Below are 18377 nucleotides of genomic sequence, written 5' to 3'. Positions count from 1 at the left end.
GTGGACTAATCGATTGACTAACGGCAGCTGGGCCAGGCCCTGTCTGGGCAGCTTCCCAGATCTGCTCGGTCCCACCTGCTTCCTGGAGCGCCAGCCTTCTCCACGGTGAGTCAGTGGCTCCACTCAGCCTGGCCACAGACAACCCTCATGTCTAAGCAACCGGCCTTCTTGCCTCACGAAGCTGTGGCCGGCTGACATTTGCTCTTCCTCCTTCCTTGCCTCACTTTCCTTTTCCTCTCGCTCACCTCACCCGGAGACTGCCCCCCCCACCCCCCGCCCTGGAAAGCACTAGCACCAATTTTTGCCTCAAACTCTGTTTTCTGGGGAACCCCAGAGCTGCTCAGCCACGGATGTCCCTTGATGCCCAGTGGGGCCCTGCTTAAAGACATACAAGAGAAGATGAATTACTTGGATGGATCCTGCGTCCATCCAGCCCTGGCCTCCCGGGTCCAACCCCAGTCAAGGATGAGTATAGAGGTGCTGAAACATCCAAGGTGGCCCTTCCTTTTCATCCCGCCAGGGGCACAGCAGGGGGAGCCCGAGAGGCAGGCAACACGGCACAAGCTGGACTGTTGACTGTCCCTCGTATGAGATGCCACAGTTGACTGGGAGCGGGAAGCAATTACCCACAGAGTAAGAAAGTCTTCTTCTTCCCGAGACTGCGCTTCCCAGGGTCCCAGGGCCTTGTCTCCACGGAACCGGCCCCCCTTCCAAACGGAGGGGAAAACAGCTTCCGTCCTCCCCAGGTCCCCGATTCTGCGAGAGAGTTCTGGACCAGAAAGAATAAAAGAAAACAGCCGCAATTCTTAACATAATGACCTTCAAGAAGAGCAACTACATTTTACCTTGAAAACCGCAGAACCGAAAGCAGAGTCTGTGCAGACAATGCAAATGATATGCATGTAATATGCAAACGTGGATGCAAATGACCCGAGAGCAGGCCGGAGGGGGGCACCCAGGGAGCCTCTAGAGGGAAGTAGAGGGAGCCCAGGGAGGGCAATTAGGAAGGGGCCAGGGGCCTGAAGTCAGGGGCTGGGGGAGCGTTTTTTGGGGGCGAGCATCTTAAAGAGAGCCCCAGGTCCTCTGTGAACCTTCCCAACCCCAACGGAGCTCTTCCGGTCCCACCAGCCGGGCACGACATACCCACCCGTGCACCCGCTCATGCACACAACCACTGTCACCACAGACACACATTAGAGCACAACACGCACGCTCACAGAGACGCACACGGTCACGGAAACACCGACACACGGACTCACAGACATTCGCAAACACAAAGGCACACGGACTCCCTCACGTACTTGCCCACCGTGCCACACACTCAAACACCCGAGTGGAAACGCGGACGCCTACAAACACACACAGAAAACGCACCAACACAGACGCAGAGACCCACACGCAAGCACAGACGCACACAGATCCAGCCTGACCCAGGGCAGCCAGTCAGACAAATCCTTCTGGAAAGGAAAGAGACCTCGATGTACGGAGCGCCTGCTCTCGCGCCGGACGTGATGCGGGAACTTGATTCCTTATTTAATCTTCACAAAGCAATATTAGGAAACGGGGGGTGATTATCCCAGTGCTTACTGACAAGGAAGAAAGAGCCCGTAGGCGAACCGGCAGCCCCAGTAAGCCACGGGACCCAACCTCCTGTAGTCCCACAAGGCTGCAACATTCTCCCCTCCCCGCCCAGCGGAGCCTCCCCTGGATAGGACACAGAAGTTGCTGTGAAGTCTACCCCCGCCCCCTTGGTCCTCCCCAACCCGCCTTAACCCAGCCAGCTCCCTCAGAGACACTCCCACCCTTCCCTCACTTCAGCTAGGGTGTGCTCCCAGCTACAACCCACATTCATTCTGGAAATCTACCAGATTCTGAAAATCTACCAGATTCTGGAAATCTACCAGAGGGTGCAAGGAAATCGTTCCTTTCAACCCAAATGGGAGAGAAGACTGGATTTTCAGCAGCTGCCTGTCTGAGAGAACGTTCACACGAGAAGAATGATGCTCTCCTCCAAAGTATACAAACTTTAAATGCCACCCTGCCCACCCCTTCCTACAAACACACACTCAAAAAGAAATGTGCTTTTCAGGGCCAAGATGAGTAAGATTTCTAAGAGTTCTTGCTTCCTGCTGTTAAGTCACTGTGCCCCCTTGGGCGAGTCATCCCCCTCCTCCATCCCACGATCCCAGTGTCCTAACTTGCCTAGGAGACATAGGACAAGCTGATTCCCAAGTCCCCTTCCGTCTCCCTGATAGCACAAGAGTATGGAGCTGACAGTTGTCCCTCAGTGTTCCCCAGAACCGTCCCCCACCGGCCTTTGAGACTCACTGCTGATGCCGGGATCCAAGAGCCTCTAGAACCTGGACCTCTACCAGGGAAGGATCAGACACAGCTCCAGGGTCAGGATTTACCCATCCTCCCCAGGCCTCTGGCCTCCCAACCAGAGACATTCTACATCCCCCTGGTAACCTCGAGAGTCTCAGAAGGAAGGTCAGCTGGGAGCGGGGGAACCTTAAAATACAATAAGGCCGTGATTATCGGAGCGAGCCAGAGTAGTTACAAAATTCCAAATTGTTGGTTTTGAGTGTATTTAGGGCCTCAGCCTCTCTTTCCAAATTAATATTCATGGAGACTGGCATGCCATTTATTTGCATATGTAGATTGTTGCTCATCCACAGCAGGATAAAAAGTTTTGGGTTGTTTTTAATTATTGTACTTATTCTCAGCTTGGATGATTAAACCAGGCAGGTCAGGCAGGGGAAGGGCATGTCCCAAGGGCAGAAGTGGGTTTTAATTTTTGCTCTGAGTAAAGGTGGGACCTAGATATACAGGAGTAAGTCGCCCTTACCCTGACCCACAGAATCAATTCCAGAACAGCACTCTGGGGTCATCCCATTAAGCCCCTACCTCAGGAAGCCTGACCATCTCACACATACCCACACAAGCCACTGGGACACCAAGCCTGCCACCAGCACTCAAAGTCACTGTTGCAAGGCAGACACCAGGTTTAGGGTATGACTTTGGGCAAGTCACTCAAAGTCTCTGAGCCCCGGTTTCTGACAATAATTTGCTTTGCAAAGTTGTCGTAAAACACAAACTAGACAATTGTGGAGACGGATGATAGCAATGGTCATGCACTATCATGAATGTACTTAATTCCACGGAACACTGTACACTTAAAGATGGTAAATTTTTAAAAATATTTTTAATGCTTATTTATTTTTGAGAGACAGAGACAGAGTGCGAGCGGGGGAGGGGCAGAAAGAGAGGGAGACACAGAATCCGAAGCAGGTTCCAGGCTCCGAGCTGTCAGCACGGAGCCCGACGCGGGGCTCGAACTCACAAACTGCGAGATCATGACCTGAGCCGAGGTCGGCCGCTTACCGCTTAACCAATTGAGCCACCCAGGCGCCCCAAGATGGTAAATTTTATGTTATATGCACTTACCGCAATAAAAATAATTTTTAAAAAACCCAGAAAGTTGAAAATAAATGCACCCAAAACCTACTTGCTCAAGTGTGAAATGCTAAAAAAGGTAATGGTTAAGGTATCTCACCTGCAGTAACAAGCATGCACCTCCCAGGCGCCTTCAGGGAAGGTTCTAGCCCCTGGCACTGCTATCTAAAGCCTCCTGAGGATCTGAGGGCCATTATTAAGTCCTATCCTGCTCTTTCCTGGCTCCGCTCCTCTTTTTTGCACAAATAACATGTCTTAACTGCTACCAGAAAGCTCTGAGTCCACTGTGAGAATCCAGAGGCTCTCGCTTACTCCAAAGTCCATGTACTCTAATCGCTCAAAGCACCCTGCCACCTGGACAGTGTCTGTAGGTGGGGAGGCAGTGCAGCCTGGTGGGACCCCGACCGGTCAACGTCTCTGAGCCTCAACCTTCTCACCTGTACGATGGGGATAATACCTACCTCTATTCTACGAACCTCTTGAAATAACAGCACATAACAAAGGTTCAGAACATGGTTTGCAGTACGTTGATTGCTGACCAACTAGCCGCAACTCTCGCATTAACTCTTTCACACCACTGGGGGCGCTATTCAGAGTGCTCAACAGTTCTCAAGCAGGGGTTCCGTAGGCATCCTAAGAATCAGTGTTGTGTTTTCACTTCAAAGACCAAGCAGAGACACTCAGTCTCTACGCCCAGCTTTGCACCAGGGTCTGCTGTTGCACTAGAATTAAATAGAGCTCCTTTAATTGTGCCATTGGCCTTAATGAGAAAAAAAGCAGCATCCTAACACACAAATGCTTTTGTGCAAGTGCCAGCCAAATGACCCCTCGGCAGGTTGTAGGGACAAAGGTCTCACTGTCATTCCAGCTGAGAAATGTAATGGGACAGGTGAGTCACCACAGGGCACATGGCGGAGGAAGCAGCCAAAATGCCCCATGCAGCCAAAACCACAATCTGTAGCAAGGGGTGATTTAACCTTAATGGAAAAACAGCATCTATCACATCAAATTAATATTGTTAATCTGAATGTTATTGGCTTTGTAGTTTGCATTTTAATTTATAAACTTGTTTGGAGTTTAATATTGTATAAAGTCATAAGCATAAGTTATGTATGCCTAGTTTTAGATTTATATATATTTAAATATTATTATATTAATAATTTAAGACAATATTAGAGGTCTGTAGGAAGCCTTCTCCCCATTTAAAGTGGAACCATCTGTCATTTCTCAGGTTTTAAAACCATGGCCTAAAAATTAATGCAGAAACAAACGTGGGGAATAGTTAAGGTCTTTAAAAAATCAGACTTACTGGAGGCGCCTGGGTGGCTCAGTCAGTTGATGTCTGACTCTTGATTTCTGCTCAAGTCATGATCTCATGGTTCGTGGGATTGAGCCCTGTGCTGGGTTCTGTACTGACAGTGCAGAGCCTGCTTGGGCTTCTCTCTGTCTCTGCCACACCCCCGCCTCTCTCCAACTAAAATAAATAATTTTTTTAAAAATAAAGTTTATTGGTCATTTCCTTCTATGCTGGATGGGGAGAGGGGCAGCTTGGCTGAGAAGAAACTGCAACAGAACAGGTGAAGGTTAAGAGACTGGCTCAAGGTCATTCACAAGTCAACCACGGCACACAGAATTCCTGCCCTGGATGGCAGGAAGGTCTCTGGAACCCTGCGTGAATGAACTCCTTAGTCGTTTGCTCCTGAAACATCTTATTTTTCACTGGACAAGCCATAAAGGCTGATAGAGAAACAGGCTTCCTCCGCACGCCAGCTCCGCTCTCTCCCCACTCAGGGCCAAAGTTGCATCCAAGTCACGGGAAAGGTAGGTCCCTCCTCCCAGCTCCCAGCAGCACCAGCGGCTCCCAGCTCAAAGTGCTCCAAGAATGCCTGGAATAAAAGATTTCCTGTCTATTATGCAGGGACACTGGGCTTAGCGCAAAGAAGCTGCCGCCCACAGATCTCTCCAGAACCCACCTCTTTGCCACCTCAGACGCCAGCATCACCAAAGGGTAGAGACGCTGAGCCCAGCCCAGCTTCAAAATAAACCAGTTTCGAGGGGCTGGCTCATTAGGGAGGTGTGACCGACGCAAGAGGAGCCCAGGGGAAGGGAACCGGCCAGCGTGCAGTCAAGGGCTCAGTTATCTAGTGGAGACAAGAGAGTTGCAAGAACCCAGAGCAGAGGCAGATGGACGAGCGATGGCCGAGACGGCAGCCCCCTACAGGGTGGGGGGCCACAGCTGAACTGTGCCAGCCGGGTGGGACCTGACTGAGGAGTGATTTAAGCCAGCGGCACCGGCCGTGAGAAGGACGACAGTGTTTCTAAGGCAGTGGAGAGACTGAAGATGAGGAGTCTCACCTCCTCCCAAGCTCCCCTCCATGTCTCCATTGCCACCTTCTTGCGGATCCTCAGACGTACCAGCCGAGTTCTCGCCCAGGGCCTTTGTCCTCGCTGTTCTGCCCCGTGCCCTCTGCCCCCGATATCCACATGGCATCCTTCCCTGCAGGCTCTGCTCCAATGTCCCCATCGGAGGGGTCTCCCCTGACCACACTGCATAGAATAGCAGCGTCTCATCGCCAGACATACCCCTTTACTTTGCTGTCTCCATTATAACCAACACGAAGTATATTATATAACGTGTTTGTCTTTTTTTAACCATCTGTCTCCCCTCAGTTCCATACAAGCGCCATGAAGGCAAAGACTTTGTTTTGCTCCCTGCTATGGTGAGCACGTGGTCAATGTTCGGTATTTGTAGAATGAATGAATGAATGAATGAATGAACGAACTGGAGCACAGAGGATGGAAGAATGCCGGTCTTAACTCCCGGGGCTGGCACACTCCTCCAGCAGACCGCACCGCTGCTGATAAATCGGCAGCGTCTTCCTTCCACAGGTAACACCTGAGACACACAGCGGGCGTGGTGGCAGGTGAGGGTGGATGGATCCAAAGGGTCGGATGGGGGAAAGGAAGGGCAGAGGAGTTAGCAAAACCTGGCTCAGGCCCGGCTCGATCCCACTAGCAGAATGTTTTATGCTCTAATGGAATCTCTAGTCCAAGCTTGAAGGCGGCAGGAAAGACAGTAAAGGGGAAAAGGTGTGCGATCAATCTAACACAACCTAACAGGAGGGGCAGGTCCTCGGGAAAAGAGTCACAGGAGACGTCAGAGTTTTAAAAGCCCCCAAACACACTCTCGGGACAAAAGACAGTCTGAGTTTTATCAGAGACAGGAGACAGAAGGAGGCAGGTGGACAGAGCGAAGAGGGGAAAGAGTCTGGGAGGACAGAGCACACGGCAAGGTCGGGAGAACCTCACGGAGATATATGAGATAGAGCACAGAGGAAAGAGCTTGATCCTGACCTTTTCTCTGCCTCCCGCTGGCTGAGTAAGCTTGGCAAGACACTTCACCTCTCCCAGCCTCCATTTTCTCATCAGTAAAATAACAACGATAATCCCAACACCCCGGCGGGGTCGGGGGGGAGGGGGGGGGAGTTGGTTACAAGGCTGACTCAAAACGGTTCCTTAAAAAAAAAATCGCCTAAAGTAGGACCCAACATAGAGCAGACATTCATCAACTTTAGCCTCTTCCCTAAAATGAAGTTAAGGAAAAAAGAGTAAAGATGAACTGACTTTTGGGGTAAATCATCTTATTTCCCCCATTCCTGTGATTTACTAATTCAATAAATAGTCACGGAAGTGCGCTATGCTCGCTGGCCAGAATCCTGGGTGCAAAGCAGGGTCCACCCCCCACCCCCCATCTCAGACCTCGATGCTCTTACATCCAGTTGGGAAGGTGAGGAATGTTCCAAGCAAGTGGAGAACAACGACACCAGCAGCATATTATTAAGGACGGAATTTGCGCCGTAGGCAATAATTGCCACGCAGGTTCAGGAGAACGAAAGACCAATGCTTCGAGATCACTGTGGGCTCCGGGTGGTCAGGGGAGGTCTAATGAGGACGCAGCTCTAACACCGGCCTTGAAGGAAAGGGTGACTCGGCTGACACACAGAGATGGGCAGAACTCGAAGCAGAGTCCACCGGAGTTGGTGAATCCTAGAAGGTAAGGATGGAGAGACAGGATGCAGCGGCTTGTGGAAGCTTTCAAATGTCTATTTGAGGACTTTGGGCTGCATCCAGTGAATAGTAGAGAAAAAAATAGAAGGTAACGTGTGGAATGTAAACAGTGTTTCGGGATGACTTCAGGACGTTTTAGGGCGGGAGGCTGAGAGATGGCACCCCCAAGGAACACTGGTGTGTCTGCAGCCCTGGATTCCAGACTCATTGCCACCTCTGCCTTAGAATTGTAAGCTCTACTATTTGCAGAGGTCCACAGACTGCTCCTTGAGACCTACGTCCCTGTGCCCTCCCATGCACTGGGCCCGGAGGATGGCAGACCGGAGCAGGAGACCAGGGCCGCTGCCCAGCGTGAGGTGGAAAGACCTTGAACAGAGGGGATGTCTCACATCGGAAAGGAGGACTTCTACCCAAGAACCGTAAGAAAGAAAGTTGGTGCGTGAATATTGGAAATAGAGGAAGGGAGTGGGCATCCAAAGTGCTGCTGAGGTTTTGAGCCCAAGCATCATCTGGGAAGGTGGTGGTGCCAACAGCATAAATGAAGAATCCAGAAGCGCAGATGGCTTGAGCCGTGAGAGGACATCGGATTTCATTTTAGGCATATAAATTTTACAATGGCAGCCAGATACCCAATAATAATAATGATAACAATGTCTAATCAGCACCTGAAACGTAGTAGGAGACGTGGAGACTGATGGGTCATCCTGGATCGGAAACCAGGAATCCAAGATTGGCGAGGAAGCCACTCTGCCCTGCCTCCTAGAACCATAACTGTTCTATAACCACGACCATATTTGGATGATCAAAGACACTATGATTGTAGGGATAAGATCTCATCTTGGCCAAACGGTCCCATTTTACCAATGAAAAAAAGAAAAGCAAGAGGAAGCGAGTTAGGCAGAGAGAGCTTATAACTCATCCATCCTTAAATGTTAGAGTTCCAGTATGCATTCTGAACCACCGCCTCCAGGAAGCCTTCCCTAACTACTGTGGCTCCCATTGATGTCATGCTCCTCCTACCATGGTTGGTCTGCAAGTCATAGTTACTTATCTACTCTCTGGTCTGTTCTCTGATTATTTGACAGCCTTGTCCTCTCGTGTCTCCTGCACTAGATTACAATTCTTTTGATGTCAGAGATCAACTCTTCAGATAATCTACTTCTTGTATACCAATTAACTATAATATGGAGTTGATACAGATTTATATTCCCAATAAATCCCCATTGCACAGAGGAGTAAACTGAGGCACAAAGAACTCAAAGGCCTTGCCTAAGGTCACAAGGCTAAAAAGCAGACAGACAATTCAACCCAGGTCTTACACTCTCTAACAGGCACTGTTGATTGCCTTCTTTTTTCCAAAAGCATCCCTCTCTGAGGCCCAACACACAAATCAAGATTGTTCTAGACCAGTTATGGTGGTCTTCTTCTCCTGCCTATGGTTGGTGTACATGGTCATGTGATTCGCAATTCCGGCCAATGAGACATGAGACGAGAGGGAAAGTCTCGGAGGGGCTTTTGGGAAAGGTTCCCTTCCTGCCTTTTCTGCCTCTGCTCCTTATTGTAAGGGTGTAATATCTGGAGCTGTTGCAACCATCTTGTGACCTTGCAAACAAGGAAAGATGAAAAGAATCTAGATCTTGATGCTGTTGCTGAAGCACTGAAAGAAACAAGCTCCAGGCAAACAGAGCCCATACCTCTTATAATGGGAGATACTAAGTTCCTTACTGTTCCAGCCAGTTGGGCTCAAGTTTTCTGCTATTCACAACCCAGAGTGACACCCAGGCTAATCGAGGGCTCTTGTCCCCACAGATACCCGAGCCAAGCGTTATGGGAGATATATGACAAGTAAAAGTCCTGGTCCCTCTCCTCATTGTGCTTGTCCCAAGATTGGACAATCAAGAAGTGTTCGATCTATATTTGATTAATTCTCCCTTTGCTCACCAGTTCCAGGGACTATATTCCCTGAAAGCATCTTTCTTCCCTTTATCAAACCCCACTGATTATCTGCAGGTTTCAGCCTCATGATTTGACTCCGGTCTCAACATCACTGACCAGGTCCTTCCCTGTAGTGTCCCCCCACCTCTGATGATCAAGCTAAAAGCAAGGTACTTGCGCTTGGCCCAGAGAGACCATCAGCGAAACTCCGCATTCCTAAATATTTGTTCTTTGAAATGTCTTTCTCAATTAGATCTCACCCAAATGTTTGAGAGTCAGGCTGAATTCCAACTTCCTGCTCCAGAACAGACATGTTGAGCCTGCATAATTACTGCAGCCAGCTTTATTTGCTATAAAAACATAGATTTTTTTTTTTTTTTGCTCCTTCTCAACTGTAAAATAATCAATAAATAGGATCCAGATGAAAAATGCCAGCATTTAGGAAAACAACCCTTTTATGGTTCTTTTCTTTGGAGTCTAATTAACACATTGGGGATAAAATGTGCTATTACATTTACCCAACCAAGCTAAGTTGAAACATAAACCCTCCTTTCCTCCCGCTGAGATATAGCTGCACATCGAAATATAGGTGAAACAGACAGTTTCAAAACATTCTGAAATGTTCAACAAACAGATCTGTAAACCTGTGATGTGGACTTCCTCCAGCCCCTCCCTGCTCGCGCTGGCTATTCAATTGTTTTTTCTCTCTCCTCTAAGAACACATTGCATAGTTACCGTCATAGGAAACACAGTCCCATTAGCAGAAGAAGCAATCTCTCGGACTTTCTTTCTTTTAAATAAAGATTACGTGCCTTTTTGGACACTGACCACCCAGGCCATGAAAGTTTCATGAAGGGTTCTCAAAGCAGATGACACCTTTTCAATTATAACCGCTGCTATAATAAACCCCCACAGAGCCATGGGGCATGGAGTCTACATCCAACACATGATACCTATTTATTCCCTAATTATATTGCAATATATCCTCTGTGTGTGTGCTGATGAAGATAAAATATTCTTTTAATTCTATGGCCTCCTGGGTGGGGGGTGGGAGGGGATTACACAGAGGCAAATTCTGGGAGTTCCTAGAGCTAAATCACAGCCTTTGTCCCAGGTTCCTCTACTGCATAAGCTCAAGAAAAATCTCTCACTTTCCCTTGTTCTACCACAGTGGTTCTCAAAGTGTGGTCCCGGACCACGAGCATCAGCACCACCTGGGAACTCATTACAGACCGAAATCACCGGCCCATTCTGGGCCCACTGAATCAGAAACCTTGGGGGTGGAGCCTAGCAATCTGTGTTTACAGGAGCCTTCCATATTGAAGTCTGAGAACCACTGGTCTACAAAACAAGAAGGCAAGAGCATCATTTTAAATTGAATCAGAGATCAGGAATACCTGGACTCTATAGTGCTGGGCTCCTTTCTGCAAAGCCGTCCCAGTCTGCAGAGTCAGGGCTCCATTTACCCATCTGTACAATGGGGCTACAGAGTTCACAAAGGAGCTGTGGATGCTGGAATTTAAGAGGCATATGGTTTCCTGGCACCAGTCTCTATGGATACGTAGCAAGATTATAGTTGCCAACACTCACCAGCTCTCTCCCCGCACCCGTACTCTGACAGAGCAGTTCTCCAATGCCATATCTAAGGTCTTCAATGCAGCTCCCTCTGGGTTACCCTTGGCAACCAGAAGCTGGGGTCATGGAAGACCACAGAATCTCCAAGTCTCATAGCCAACAGCTTCAAGCCTTTGTCCTCAGAGCCTTGAACCACGAGTGGGGAGGCTCAGGAATCTCTGCTATATTGTCCCATTTCTTCAGACATCTTTTGTGTATTTGCCTCCATTCTACATCTAGACTTTACGTCACGGAGAACAGGAGCCTAGCATGTCAGCATCATGAGGTATGGGGCTCTGCCTGTCTGATTCGTTGGTATATCCCCAAGCCTTAGACCAGTGCTTGGCAAAAAGTATGGTCTTGAGAATTGTCTGTTGACTATTCCTAGCCCAGTAAATGCCCTCCCCATAGGAGGTACAACAGTAGGTCCCAAACCCTCAAGTATCTAAATTCTAAGTTATGGATGGGAAGGGGCAAAGAAACTACTGTATATGAAAGCCCAGGGAACAAGGAGAAAAGGGTAAAGGGAAAAGCAAAAGGCTGAATATAACCCTTGGCTCATGGGGTGCTGACTTCCCATCCAATTGCTCACCCTAGATCTAGGGCTAGAAGACTCTGGGGACACGTTCTGAGTTTGTGTTCTGAGCGGCTGGCTCACCCAGCTGTCCTACTGCTTCTCTCTTAAAAGCCAAATTCTCATCCGCCCTGACTCTGCTGTCCTTCCATCAGCCTCTGAACAAGCCCTGAGCTCTCCTACCACTCTCCTTATGCTCAAGCCTTGTGCCCCACACTCCTCCCCCCCACCCCCCACCAGAAATCTACCCAAGGCTCAATTTCAAATCCTCCCTTCTCCAGGGACTATCCGTAATTCTGCCCCCCTCCAAAAGTGATTTCCCCTGAGAACGTCTAGAGTGGATTCCTTGGGTAAAAGACAGCGACTGCCCTCCCTTTGGGTGGTACTTTATGGGGCTGGGCCAGGTCTCAGGGCTCCCTTTACCTGCAGACTTCGGTGCAGGCACAGGATAGGTGTGCAACAAACTGTCACCTCAGTGATTGATCCTGGGAGGTGATTACAGCACAGAAGCCAACGAGAGAATCCAGAGACCAGTCCTCTGCCTCTAACCTCACACACATCCAGTTCTCAACACCAGCCAAGGGCACGCTGTGGTCTGACTGGACACACCTGCCGGGTGCTAAGAAAGTGATGACCACAGCACAGAGTACTAGAAAAAAAAAAAAAAAAAACCCTGAACTAGGAGTCAGAAGATCTGGCTTACATTCCCTTGCACCCCTTAACCAGCTCTAACCAAGTCCTTTCACTTCTCTGGGCCTCCGTTTGCAGATCTGTGAGATGGGAGGAAGAGGGGGAGACTGCAAGGTCCTTGAATTTCTAGAGGCTTAAACAACGTGTGCGCAACCGACTGAGGTGGTGGGCGGTGTGCACCGGGGAAAACCCGCCAAAGGAGCTGAGGACTGAGTACTCCCGGGTGGTCGGTTCACCGACCCCCGGGGACTCCGCCCAACCTACACGCAATGACAGCCAGCCTGGAGGAACCCTGTCCGCAAAGCCCCCAGCTCTCGGTCCCACTTCACCTGCTCGAAACCTTTCAAGACAACCTCTCCAACAGCACTCCAACAAAGAAAGGGGGGAAGCCGGGGCAGCTAGCTCCGAGGAAGCCGCACAGGCGGCGAATCCGGTCTCCCGGACTCCGGAAGCCAGCGGACCCACGCCCCCCGCGTGCTCCGATAGCCCCGGCCAACCTCCGCCCGGTGCCACCTGGCCGGGGAATTAACCCCTGCTTCCCTGGCAGAGCGCGGGGGATGGTGGGGCGCACTGATTCCCCGGGCACGAACACCCTGGCCAGAGCGAATCGAGACGGCCGGGATCCCAAACCACCCAAAGGCCTCCTCCAACCTGCCAGAGGCCCGGCTTTATCCGCTCCCGGGCGGACGAAGTGGGAGATCCCGAAGCGGAGCCACTTTGAAATACTGTTCTAGAGGACACGACCACGCGGGAAGGAGGCCGACCAACCTCGCAGCGCGGGCTAGGGGGAAAGGATCCCGAGACCGACTACCCGAGGATGCAGCTCGGGAGCCCAGGTCCGGGAGAAAGCAGCCGGGGGTTCGGGGACCCCGGAAATTGTTCGGCCCAGGTTCTGCGTTCCCAGGTTCCCGACGGGTCAGGGCTCCATCCCACTCACGGACCTTGACGCCCGCGGGGAACAATGTTGCATCTTTTTAAATCGTTGTGGGTTTTTTTCCCTAACAAATTAGGAAAAATAAACCAAGTCTGGGAGGAAGGGGGCTGCGCTCTGTGACTCCAAGGGGCCACAAACCACCACCATTTCCCCACCTCCAACACAACCACCCCAAGGCTGGGCGAGAAGTTGGGAACTTCGGGACCGCGCTCCAGGCGCGCACTGGGGAGTGTCTCGCTTCTCTTTTAACTTCGGGAGTTGGGGGTCGCCGCCGAGAGCTGGAGGGACGTCCGGGAAGTCGACCCGCGGGGCTGTTCGGTGTCCCAGACTTCCCCGAAGAGAACCGGGGCGGCGGGATGAAAAAGAAACGAAAGGAGTATGCAGTCCGTTTCGTACCTCCAAAACGCGAAGGCGCGCAAGGCTCGGGCTGGGGCTCGGCGGCAGAGAGGCGCCCGGCCGCGCCCCGCAGGCTCCGCGCCGCGTCCCCCGGCGGGAAGGGCGCCCGAGGCCCTGCGCGCAGTTGGCGCGCCCGGAGCGGCTCGGGGCGGCTCGGGGGTGGAGTCCCCAGACGCCGGCGGACGAGCTGGCGCCCTCCCCGGACCACCGCGCCGCGCCGCTGCGCTCGGGGCTTCCCCGCCGCGGGCGCCGCGCCCGGACTGCGGCCGGAGGGCCCGCGCCTGCCCGCGCCGGGCGCCCCACGTCCTGCCCGGACATCCCGGCGTTCTCCTCCTCCCCGCGCCAAACTCGGCTCCCGCAGCCCGCGCCGAGCGGGGCAGCGGGGATCCGCGGAGCCGGTGGAAAGTTAGTGGCGGGGCTGCAGAGCCCCCTCCCCGGACCACAGACCCCAACCCCCCACCCCCTCGTCTCCCCGTGCCCCCCACGCTTCCAGGCTCCGCGTCCTCGCAGTCCCGGCTACGCCACCTACCTGCTTCCGCGGCCGCCCCGGGCTCGGCCGGCCAGTCGCGCGGTCCTGTCCTCCGGAGCCGGAGCCGCGCCGGAGCGCCGGGCCAGGAGCCGGAGCTGCGGGCTCGGCGAGCGAGCGAGCGAGCGAGTGAGCGAGCCGGCGGGCGGCTGGAGCCGCGGCTGCTGCTGCCGAGCCAGCCCCCACCCCCCGCGTCCCTCGGTCCCTCCCTCCCCTCTCAGCTCCCTCCTCCCTGCTCGTGGCTCCCTCCCTCCCCCCTTCTTTCTCCCGCTTGGGTCCTTTCAGACCCTGCTCTCGCTTGCTCGCTCTCTCGCTTTTTCCGATCTTCCAGTCCCTCTCCAGCTTTCCTCTGGGTTCCTTTTTCTCTGGCTCTGGGTTTTCCAACATCCCTTCTCATCACCCTGCCCCCACCCCGCCTTTTCTCCCTTTTGCTCATTCCTCTCCCATCTCTCTTTTCTCTCTCTAACCCTTTTCTGTGTCTCTTCGTATTTTCTCTTCCTTTTAACCTCCCCCCTCCCCCCACTTCGTCTCTACTGTCCTTTCCCCTCCCTACTCCCCCTCCCTCCGGGTGGGTCAGTAACGCCTGCCCTGCGTGCTGCCTCGGGATGGGAGATCTCCGCTAGGATGTGGAGGGAAGCCGGGGAGCCCCCAGGCCTGGTGGTAACAGGCTGAGGAGAGAGAGGAATGGGCCAGAGCTGGAAACTGGAACTCCAGACACGGGCTTCAGAAATTTCTGGGCGGAGGGCGCTCCTATAATGTCAAACCCCTAAGCAGGCCGGGTTGAGCCAAGACTGGTAAGATGAGGAAACTGAGGCCCACGAAGAATAGAGCAAGGACTTGCCTCTTCACAGAGGTCTACTCCAGAGGCAGGGCCTAGAGCACCATTGCTCCTTTGATGACGGGGAAATGAGAGGGTGCCCCAAGCCAATGCACTCCTTCCAGTCTCTCTGCCTATCCCAAGCCCCAGGCCCCCAGGGCCGCTAGGAGGAAGCCTTCTCCACCTTGGGCCTCCTGGCTGCCCCACACAGCACTCCTGGGGGAGAAGTGAGCCCCTAGGAACACTTGGCCCAGGTGTGGAGAAGGGAACCCTCCTCCCCAGCCCCACTCCTCTCTAAGCAATGCCGGACTTACCAACACACTTCTGCTTCTCAGGGATAGAGTAGTAGCGGGTGCTTTGCTTGTGCGATTTGTCTGTTCTCCTCAAACTCGGACAAGAGCAGGAAGGCCCAGACTGGGGCAAAGGTGCTATATATACACAGCTCTCCCGGGGAATTTGTTACAAATAAAGCACACAGGTTGTCTAAAGCTTTGAGGAATGTGTGTCTGTAACTGTGTCTGGTCGCCTTGCCTTCTCAGCTCAACTGCTGATAGTCGTCATTCTGGGCCTGATGGGGCAAGTCCCACCTACAGAGGCCTTACCTGGCATTCCCACATTTCAGCCCAGTGGGACCCAGAGGAGTGCCGCAGGGTCCCGATTCCCACGGATCCCATCGTGCAGCCCTGCTTCGTCAAGATGGGATCGTGATTCTCCTAGTGTCGCTGGGGCCAGAGTTTAAGCCCTTCAGTACATGGTACCAACAGGAAGCAGACCCTCCACCCAGCCCTGGGTAGAGACCAGCCTTGGGATATTGGCAAAACCCCAAAACCCCACACAAATATCCCATCAAGTTTCCTGCCTTGGGACATCAAATCCAATAAATAAACCCATGCCGGGCCTCTGCAGTTCACCCCCCACCCCAAAACCAGAAGCATCTGGTCAGGGCTGGGACTAGGGTGAAGCAGATTAGGCCCCTAGGGCACAGCATTTAAAGAGGCACTCACGTTCAGGGCGGTGTGTGGGCAGAGGCAGCACCTCCTAAAATTCTGCAGCCTAGTTCCTGCTTCCCTCTAATCCTGGTCAAATCTTAGGGCTGTCCCTAACGAGCAGTGTCGCCTTGGTCCATCACTAGGCCGCTCTGGCCTTCAGTGTCCCCACCTGACCATGAAGAAGCAGAAAGACAGGTTCTCCAAGGGTTTCTCCAGCTCCGAGATGCTGTACTTTGTGGGCTGCCAAAGGCTAAGAGAAGGGGGCCGAACTTTCTGGGTTTGCACTCCTGTGCCACCACTTGCTAACTGTGACACCGGGCAGCCGGTCGCTTCTCTAACCTCAGTTGTCCCGTCAGTAAAGGTGGGAAGGACTACGATGCCGTGAGCCCTCTGAGGATTAAACCAAATGATGCACATTGTCGCCCTTGATAACTGTTAGCAGTTATAGTATACAAGGTAGGTATGTGCACAGTTTTCCTTCCTCTTCCCTTTTGGATTATATGTTCCACCTCCCGCCATGCCTCTCACCCTCACACCTACGTGGTGGGCACCCATTTATAATTCCCAAACCCCGGTTCTACCAGGTTTGGGAGGTGGGCAGGTCTCCCTGGATAACCCTTCACCCCATCTCAACAAGCAAATGCACAGGAAGCAGCCAGCTCCCCTCCCCCCCCCCCCCCCCCCCCGCCGCCTCTCTCTCTCTCTCTCCCCCACGCTGCCACACTGCCAGACGTGAATCTCGCAGCTGAGGGTTACTGGCCCCCTCTGCACTGGGCTGGGGATTGCCTGGTTTTCTGCCATACTCTAAAAAGCCACACGGATCTATAAAGCTGCACCTTCTCCGCCCAGATGGCAGGCCTCCAAGGACACAGGTCCCAACAGAGCCAGGAACACTTTTAGCAAGCATCTCTGAGGGTCGGCTCGGGGTCAGGGTGGCGCCCATGATCCATCATTCGTTTGCCAGTCCCTGAGAGCCTGCTCACGGGAGCCCTGCCCTGCACATCCCACTGCTGTGTAGATGTTCAACCCCGCGACAAGTTTATTTGGAAATTGTGATAACATTTAAGAGCGGGTACTCCTCTAAATGCACGATCTGAGACAAAAGTCCACTATTCTGAATTATCAACCCTGGAAGTCAAAAAACTTGCACTCAAAATAATATACAAACAGGGAGGGGGACAAAACAGAAGAGGCTCTTTGTATAGAGAACAAACAGAGGGTTACTGGAGGGGTTGTGGGACGGGGGATGGGCTAAATGGGTAAGGGGCATTAAGGAATCTACTCCTGAAATCATTGTTGCACTATATGCTAACTAACTTGGATGTAAATTAAACAATAAATTAATTAGTTAATTAAAAAAATAAAACAGGGGCACCTGGGTGGCTCAGTCAGTTAAGCATCCGACTTCGGCTCAGGTCATGATCTCATGGTCTGTGGTTTCGAGCCCCGAGTTGGGCTCTGTGCTGACAGCTCGGAGCCTGGAGCCTGCTTGGGATTCTGTGTCTCCCTTTCTCTCTGCCCCTCCCCCCCCCCACTCATGCTCTGTCTCTCTCCATCTCTCAAAAATGAATAAACATTAAAAAATTTTGGGGGCTCCTGGGTGGCTCAGTCGGTTAAGCGTCCGACTTCATCTCAGGTCACGATCTCGCGGTCCGTGAGTTCGAGCCCCGCGTCGGGCTCTGGGCTGATGGCTCAGAGCCTGGAGCCTGCTTCCGATTCTGTGTCTCCCTCTCTCTCTGCCCCTCCCCCGTTCATGCACTGTCTCTCTCTGTCTCAAAAATAAATAAACGTTAAAAAAAAATTTTTTTTTAAATAAAAGAAAGAACAACAGCAAAAAAAGAAAAAAAGAAAAACAAAAAGCTTGCACTCTAATTGGGGCAAGAAGACTGTAAAGCACAGGGGTGGAGTGAGGTGATTGAGAGCAGGGGCCTCAGAAGCAGATGCCTGAGTTCAAGTCCAGGCTCCATCACTTGTTAACTATGTGATGGAGAGTGAGCTACTTAATCTCTCCATGCTTCAGTGTTCTCATCTGCAAAATGGGGATGATAGTAAGATAAACACTGCTATTATCCCCATCTTACATGGCAGGAAACCGTGGCTCAGAGAGAAGAATTACCTGGCTCGAGTTCACACAGTCAGTAGAGCCCAAGCAGAATGAAATTCATCACCCTTGCTCTCACCCACTACCTCCCCCCTCGGCTTCTCCTCTCCTTCTTTTTATGGGGCTCCCAGGGTCTCTTCTCCCAGGAAACATCTGACACCCAACTCATTTCCACCTCTAAACACTTCAGCCTAGATGGGGGTGGAAGATGAGGTGAAAACTCTGGTGACCAAGGTGGGAGGGCCTTCTCATTTTTAGAAATAAATTATCAGGGGAG

General features: G+C 52.2%; 1 protein-coding gene across 1 annotated transcript in view; it reads right to left on the bottom strand.

Annotated features, from left to right (window-relative positions):
• The window catches only part of MEGF11 (multiple EGF like domains 11), a 353192-nt gene extending 338861 nt beyond the window's left edge, over window positions 1-14331 (bottom strand). Inside the window, exon 1 of the mRNA XM_053888936.1 lies at window positions 14197-14331. The gene's annotated coding sequence lies outside the window, so the exon portion shown is untranslated. The remainder of the gene's footprint in view (window positions 1-14196) is intronic.
• Window positions 14332-18377: the final 4046 nt, after the last annotated feature.

The sequence above is a fragment of the Panthera pardus genome, unplaced genomic scaffold (assembly GCF_024362965.1).
Source record: "Panthera pardus isolate Hobbes unplaced genomic scaffold, ASM2436296v1 HiC_scaffold_24, whole genome shotgun sequence".
Classification (NCBI taxonomy): Eukaryota; Metazoa; Chordata; class Mammalia; order Carnivora; family Felidae; genus Panthera; species Panthera pardus.
Note: the sequence above shows the minus strand (reverse complement) of the source record. Positions and strands in the feature narration are given on the sequence as shown.